The 8,146-nt window shown below is 43.2% G+C and overlaps 1 long non-coding RNA gene across 1 annotated transcript; it reads right to left on the reverse strand.

Annotated features, from left to right (window-relative positions):
• Positions 1-2,708: 2,708 nt before the first annotated feature.
• On the reverse strand, positions 2,709-8,090 carry LOC128112589 (uncharacterized). Its single transcript, XR_008219035.1, has 2 exons — positions 7,798-8,090; positions 2,709-5,250 (listed from the first exon to the last, which is right to left on the reverse strand). It is a non-coding gene; the product is annotated as an uncharacterized LOC128112589 (long non-coding RNA).
• Between the last annotated feature and the right edge of the window lie 56 nt (positions 8,091-8,146).

Genomic DNA, 8,146 nt, shown 5'->3' on the forward strand with positions numbered 1-8,146 from the left:
ACTGTAGGCTCTACCTGCCATCTTATGAAGAGGCCCTGCCTTGTGTGGCCAGGAGGTGGCAGCATGCTCCAGCGAAATGTCACCAGATTGCTGTGCACCACCTTCTCGGTTTTCAGAGCCGCCCCATTAACTCCCTCCTCTGAAAAGTACGGTAAACAAAGAGCTTCTGGCTCCCGCTGACTGTTTTCAAAGCAGCGGGGATCGTGGAGTGGGTTCAACCAATAGACAACTGGATCCGCTGTTACTAATTATCGCCTCTTTGCTAAGAGAGGAAAGAAGACCTCAGGGAAGAAAGAAAGGAAGGAGGGACGAAGGGAGGGAGGGAGGGAAGGAGAAAGTTCAAGGAACCTGGAACCTCATTATCTGCATACTTAATGAACTTTCAAGCCAATACACATGATTAACATTTGGTATATCTGTACCGTTTTCAAGGCTAACCCTTTACCTTCTAACACAGATAACTACTGATTGTAATGAAATCATACAGCTACAAAAACTAGTGGAGATTTTAAGTTGGTTAACTTACTGATCCTGTGGACATGTAAATCCTCCGTTTTTGCCAAAGAATTTATCCCTGGGAAGGGCCCTTCTATTCAGACTGACAATATCCTCACACCATGCATCACACCTATGTTACTGACATGTAATCTTTTCTCAGAATAATGAAACTGTAATTTTAGGTAACTAGATTTTAAAACAGACATACAATTAGTTGTCTATTTGGTTGGATTTGATTCGGTCAGTAGCAAAATGTACTAATATGTATACCTCCCTAATTTGTTTTATTCTGCCAGGCTGACATGCTTACCTACAAACCATTAGGTAACAGCACCCTTGAACTAAACCTCCAAGAGTTCCTGGCATGCTTTTCAAACCATTTTCCTTTGAGTGCTTACTTTCCTGTGCAGTTTCCCAGGAAACGGAATGACCAATTACTATTTAAAACACAAAAATAAACTGAGGGCTTGTCAGCTTAGTCTTGTCTTCAGTAAGAAAGAGCAAGGAGGTTATTAAAGACCGTCTTGGGGCTGGAGGGACAGCTCAGTGTGCGGAACACTTACTGCTATTCCAGAGGACATTTGTTCAGTGCCCAGAGCCCACACCAGGCAACTCTCAACCACCTGTAACTCCAGCTCCAGGGGACCTGATGCCTCTCTTGGCCTTCAAGGGTTTCCTGAACACATGGCGCATATACACGGAGACACATACATTAAAAATAAATAAATAAATAAAATCTGGGTTTAGAGACAGTCTCCAGAGTAAAGGCAAAGAAATGGGTAGAGTGAAATAAGCAAGGAATGAATAAATTAACGGACCAAAGACGTTCATTACTTGTTGAATTGCAGTGTGGTTAGTAGTATTTATGTTAATGGCTGCAGTTGCATGCAGAAAATTAGCATTTTTCTTTTTTCTTTCTTCAAGGCTATTATCAACAGAAAACAATATATCACATATCGATTCTGTTACTAAATTGATGAAAGTTTATTGATACTTATTTGAGATTATAAAGTAGTGATCCCTAAGTTTAGAAATGTGTCAGGCAATAAATAGAGTATAAGCCAGGTTTGGGTTTGGTATTTCACACGAAACCTGAAGCCTTGGTGAAATATCCCTGTCCACAGGCCCAGCCAGTGCCCTATAGTGACCCAGCCACAGACGCACAGTCACTTAGCATCACTCCCCATCTAGTACACAGCTAAGTCATTGAGGGATGAACTGCTCGGCCGAGCTTTCTGTACTCTGTGTGCTCTAGAGATTTGGTAAATGTAAGGATGGGGCGGAAGATATGGACTTGGTGCACAAATAAATTGAACAAAGGAAATTTACCAAAGAATGGAACTGAACTGGTAATAAAAATGATCCCTGAAGGATAATCGCTAAAAACTGCCGCAGCCAGCACAGCAGAAGCCAAAACTAGGAGACCCAGAACAAAAGAGCAATGATTGCACAGGTTCACACGGCTCCCTGAGTTTCTTTTCCTGAGAAAAGAAACCAACTTTGTTTTACAGCTGCGTGTGTCTAAAGCAGGGTTCCTGCAAGTGTCGGGCCTTAGACAGAGCTGTCGAAGTCACAAGAGCTCAGAGCGACCTCATGAACATACTTCCCCCCAAAGCGTCCCTAAAGGCAGTTTCCTTCTCACTATTAGACTGTCCTGCAGGACTCTGCAGAGACATGTGAATGCCAGGGGGGTGGATTAACTGAACCACAGGTCGCCCTTTAATTTAGGTTTGCCTTTGAGGAAAGCTTTTTAAAAGTCATAAATAGTTTCTAAGTACTTTCTTCTAAGTGCTTTAGAAGATCCTGGGGAAACAAATGTAAGTCAAGTGTTGGCAGAGAGGTGGAGAAGGCGGCAAATGTGATCTCAACAGTTTACACCTACTATGAAAATGTCATAATGAATCCCATTATTATATATGATTAATATATGCTAATAAAAACATTTTTTTAATTGGAAGACTGGAGAGAAAGCCAGCAGTTAAGGGCACTTGCTACTCTGTCCTAAGGACCCAAGTTCAGGTCCCTGCACCCATATTGCTCACAAACACCTGTAACTCCAGCTCCAAGGGATTCAGCACCCTCTCCTGGCACACACACACACACATACACACACACACACACACACACACACACACACACACACACACACTGATACACACAAAATATTTAACGGGTCAAAAACATTTGTAGCATGGTAGACAAGTCAGAGATAAAATATGAATTTGAGATTTATTTATCAGTAAAAGACCAAAGTTATTCCTTCAGAGAAGGAATGGGGAGAGATAAGAATTCTGAAGCCACGCTTGGCAGAAGCCTAGATAAAAGGCTATACAGATAAGCTAGCCGGAGGCAAGAGGGTAGAGGACATGGTGGAGAAAAATAGTGCCTTGGAACCTCAAATGGCTGTCACCAGGGGAAAATGCCAGAGCTTGGGCAGGTAGATGTTGAAAACGTATTGTGTTCAAGTGCTCGGTTCAGGGAAGAAGAGACAGAACTGCATCGGGCCAACAGTAAAATAAGTAGGTATTTAGATCCCCATGCTTCCATCATTTCCAAAAATCATCCTTCGCAGTGAAACCACAGCCTTAAAGGGATCCAATACATCAGTACACTCCTCTTCAAAAGACTTTAAATGTGCAGCACATTTAGAATGAGCGAAGATGTGGTCGTTTTGGCTTCTGAAGAGGTAATAAGCACTGTATAAAATGCCACTTAAAGCCTCCGGGCAAAGCTGCACTCAGTTGGCAGAGTGCACGCACAAAGCCATGGGTTCGGCCACCAGCACCACATGAACAGCGTGGCCAGGCACACATGTCACCCCAGTGCTCAGAAGGCAGAGAGGAGATGACCAGAAGTTCCAGGTCTCCCTCAAAGCCAACCTGTGCACCCGAATCAAAGATAGTGAGAAGGTGCCAAGAAGACTGTGCTTCCAGCTAAGGCCCGAAGGAAACGGAATCTGGTCGCCTTTCTTTGGCCAATGGGTTCAATTTTCCATGAGAAAGTTTAAGGCCAGCTTGGACTATATCATGAGTGGTAAGGCATCTGGAGACACAGCAAGACACTGATTCAATATTAAAAAAAAACAAGAACAGTGTTTTAATATCTCTTTTAAAGTACTAGGTTAAATTGCATTCTTCTATCAACGATAAAAACTCATGTTCTTTAATTCATTACTAAAAATCAAACCAAACTGATGAGTTATAGTTCCTGCTTTGACCTAAGAAGTCAATGACACCTGTTATTTTCAACTTAGTTCAAACAGCAGTCAAATACTATCAGTATCCAGTGACACCAGAGAAACAAATTATTTTACAATGGTACATTTGGCTTTTTAAAAAAGCCATGAGAAAGTTGAAAATATTCCCGTGTTCAGTCATGGGGGAGGACACAGGAAGCTAAAATTCAGTGTCATGCTACTATCATCCTCCCTTTCCAAGGGGACTTTGACAGCAGATGTTAAAGCAACCTATGAAACTCAACAACAATCAATGAGACAATAAATACAGACGTTCCAAACTTAAGGAAAGAAGATCTGGCTGCTTTTGAGTGGTCACGGGGTTTAATTTCTCACTGAAATGTAAAACCACACACACAATGTCTCTGCCACCATCAAGTCGCCAACCAAGCTGCCATTTTTCCCAAAGCTGAATTCTTTACTCAGTGGAAATAACAGGTTCTTCCTGGCTGGTTCGTTCTCTCTCTCTCTCTCTCCCTCTCCCTCTCCCTTTCCCTCTCTCCCTCTCTCCCTCTCTCCCTCTCTCCCTCTCTCCCTCTCTCCCTCTCTCCCCCACATGATGCACTGGCCCATGCTTCCTGACCCACAGTAATGTCAACAGCTGCCGCTGCCTTGCTCTCACCACTACCACAGACGAAGCCACCCCACCACGCCTTTCCCACTACAGCAGACGGAAGGCCATCACAGCTATGAGCCCAAACCAGCCCCCCTTTAACCTGTCTCTACGTGCGTTTTTGGTCACAATGACACAAGAGTAACTGATACTGAAAACCAAAAGAACTGTATTTTATTCCCCACCCTGTGCTCACTAGTTTATGAGATAAAGATTTCATATTGACGGAGTCCCTGTGTATGGAAGATGTGGGGAAGGACCTTTGAAGGCACTAGCATAATTGAGAACAGTAAACACTAAATGAGGTTGATACAAAGGGGAATTTTTGAAAAAGGCTTCATGTGTCAATTAGCTGATACCCCAAATCTAGATATTGGTTCTGAATAACTAGTCTATATCTTTTGCAACTAAATAATTGTTGTGTATTTTTAAGATATGTGACCCATTACCTTTTTTCTCTTATTACATGATGTTCATTCCAGTTGAATATAATACCTCACAAACAATGCTTGAGAGCTACACAAGGGGAAAGAAGTAGAAAAGAGAAAGTTGAAACTTTTCTTTGGAAGGGATGTTGAATGGTCAAAAAATCAAGGAAGACATTTCCATGAGAAAGAGTCAGAGTTTGCTTGTGTTGCTCTTTTCCAGGTACCTTCTGTGTCCTGGGCCTACAGTGTCCCTGGTCAGTAGTATGAAGAGTATCCCTCTTGTTCCACTGAACTCCAGCAGGACACACCAGTGATTTCAACTTCAACATCACTTCCATTTCAGTGGCGACTTTAACCATTGCTCTCTTCTGTGGTTTTCCAGTACATTCTATAATTCGAATCAGGAATCTCCTCAGAAATATAGCAGGTTTCAAAGAGTTCAATCCATCATGGTGGGGAAGGCATGGCAGAGGAGCCTACAACATAGAAGGCAAGAAACAGATGGACTGGGTACCATCTTGTAAGGAATGATCTAAGCCTGACCTTTTTCTTAGTGTTTCATCTTATATACTCAGGAATCTGATGCCCATTGAAATGAATGTTACTGTTGCCCATACAGCATCCATCTGTTTATCCCACGCCTGTACCTTTCACACATAATCCGAATTTCACGGACCCTTACCAGAAGATCTGTGATCTTCAGAAGAGGCCAGCTCCCTCCTCAGTGCTGGGGTATAAATCTTAACTGCCTTAAACCTATCACAGAGGCCTTCCCTATACCCATTGCCTAAGCATAAGCAATTACAGCAATTTTATTTAATGAGACACAAGGAGAAAATCTGCCTGATGAGAGGGTTCCCTTAGCCTTGAAACAGAAGAAAGCAGTGTGTCCTTTTCCTGCTTCAGACACCATCTGTCACCTGGACCTGTGAGCACCACTCGGGGATCAGAAAAGAAAACCTGACTAGAGAACAACCCAGTCCATAGATGGCAGACCTTAAACAGGCAGACATCTCAAGACTTATCGACATTGTCAGACACTAAATCCATCAACCCTGGGGAATGGCTTCATGCATATAGCTATCTAGGCCAAGCGTAGAGAGGACTTAACATAAGGACACTTAGTAAGGTTCCATTACAGCAACTGAAAGCCTTACAGCTGATAACATAGCCTTGCTTTTCAGCTGTTTCCATTCCTAAACAACAGCTTCTCAGTATAAGACTATGCAATAGGTTTGAAGCAAAAATAACTGGCAAACACTCCTCTTATGCTCAAGCTGCTGCTCCAAGTCAGAGGAGGAATCTGGTACCCATCCCATGAATCTATCTCTCATCAACAAAGTTCAGCAGAGGTGATATAATGCTGGTTCCAAGTCTAGGTTTTTCTTTCTCTTTCACTCTATGGAAGCCAGCTACTGTGGAAGAACGCTCATGCTGACCATCTAAAGGATGGATGAGACTAAATACGTGGTGAGATTCCTGAGTGAGGAACAGCAGGTTGCACAAGCAGGAAGGTAGCAAGCATCAAGTCCAGGAGTATAAGTAAAGTCACTTCGAACTTCCAACCCTGGCTCAAGCACCAGAGCTAGCGTCTCATAAGGCAAGGCCTGGCAATCTCTGCTAAACATTGTTGAATTCCTTGCCATGGAATTTTTGTGAGCAACATTTGCTGTAATGTCTAAGCCTTCAGAGTGGTCTGTTATCCAACAATAGACAACAAACACCAAGTAGTATTATTTTGACAGAAAAACACAAAGGGGACAAGAGTTTATTTGGGAGTCAAATATGAGTAGTCATGGCCAGGGAACACAGATTTAGGCCATCCCAAATTAGATGTCCCAACGTGCAAGCAGTTTCATGAAGTTCTTATAGTAACAGAACAAAGAAAGTCGTGAACATCAAGACACTTTTTAAATACATTGGTGGAGACCTCAGAATCAGGTGATAGCCCAGTGGAGAAATCTCAGCAATAGGCTTCAGATGATGTCTGATAACAGTTAATACTTTTCAATGGAACACTAATACATTCCAAATGATTTACCTAAGGTCACAGAGCTATTAGGTCAGATACACAGGGGAGTAATAAATGGTTGTTAAGAGGGCTAAAGATGGCCTAGATAATTTGGCTCTGGACTTGCAACATCCCAAACTCTCCAAGTCACTTAAGTTCTAGTTAATCAGCCTTGCAAAGGTTAATGTAAGGTACAGCTTCTTTCTGGGAAGTTTTGCTCAAGCTTACCTATTTGCTATATTATTTCACATTATCTATGATTATTGAGTTATTAATAGATCTAGAGCCTAATGGACATTGTTTCCAAATATCTGATTTAAGTGCTAGTTCACAAAAGAGAACTTATTTCTGTCATCACCTTGTTACCCTTTTTTTAATTAACATTTTTTAAAAAGTTACAAATAAATGGAAAACTATTTGTGAAACATATCTGGCGTCCTTAACAAATACAAGATATTTCACAAAGTAAAGTACTTTAACTTTTAAAAAGAGACAAGCTGGGACTGGAGAAATGGACCTGTTAAGAACATTTGCTACTCTTCCGGAGAACCACGATCCATTCCCAGCACCCACATGGGGGCTCACATTACCTGTAACTCCAGTTCCAAGGGACCCAACACCCTCGTCTGATCTCCGTGGGCACTGCACACACATGCCATATAAACGAAGACACACACACACACACACACACACACACACACACACACACACACACACACACACACAAATAATAAAGGTAAATATTTTAAAACGAGGACAGACAGGCTGGGAAAGATAGCTCACAGGTGAAGAGCACTTTGCTGCTCTTGCAGAGGGCCAAGGTTGGGTTCCCAGTACCAATGTGCACAACCACTATCACCCCAGTCCCTGGGGATCAACGCCCTCCTCTGGCCTCTGCCCGCAATGCATGGTGTACATATACACTCAGGGAAAACATTTATACACATAAACAACAGCTACTAAAAAAAAAAAAAAAAAAAAAAAAAAAAAAAAAAAAAATGGGAAACCCGACTTTAAAGGCGTGTCTGGCGCCCGAGTCACGGCAGCTGGGCTTTGTGCAGTGACTTCGTGCACACAGGGGACCGAGCAGGCGGCTGCCGCGCCGAGCACCTGGGGCAGCTCGTGGGACCGTTACTTCTTGCTCGGTGCATTCACGCGTAGGTTTACTCTTGTCAGGGGTCATGGAAAACAGCTGTCACGACGGGAAAATCTGAATAGGGAACTGGAAAACTGGGGGAGTGAGAAGGGGCAGACGCGACAATGGAGCTCGGGGGCGCAGGCGGGAGGAAGACCCCACGTGGGCGGGGCGGAGGTTCGCGTGCGCGCGAGCGGAAGGGGCGGGGCGGGCGGAGGCAGGCGCG

This window comes from Peromyscus californicus, unplaced genomic scaffold (genome assembly GCF_007827085.1).
Source record: "Peromyscus californicus insignis strain IS unplaced genomic scaffold, ASM782708v3 Scaffold_17__1_contigs__length_78620276, whole genome shotgun sequence".
In the NCBI taxonomy this organism is placed as follows: Eukaryota; Metazoa; Chordata; class Mammalia; order Rodentia; family Cricetidae; genus Peromyscus; species Peromyscus californicus.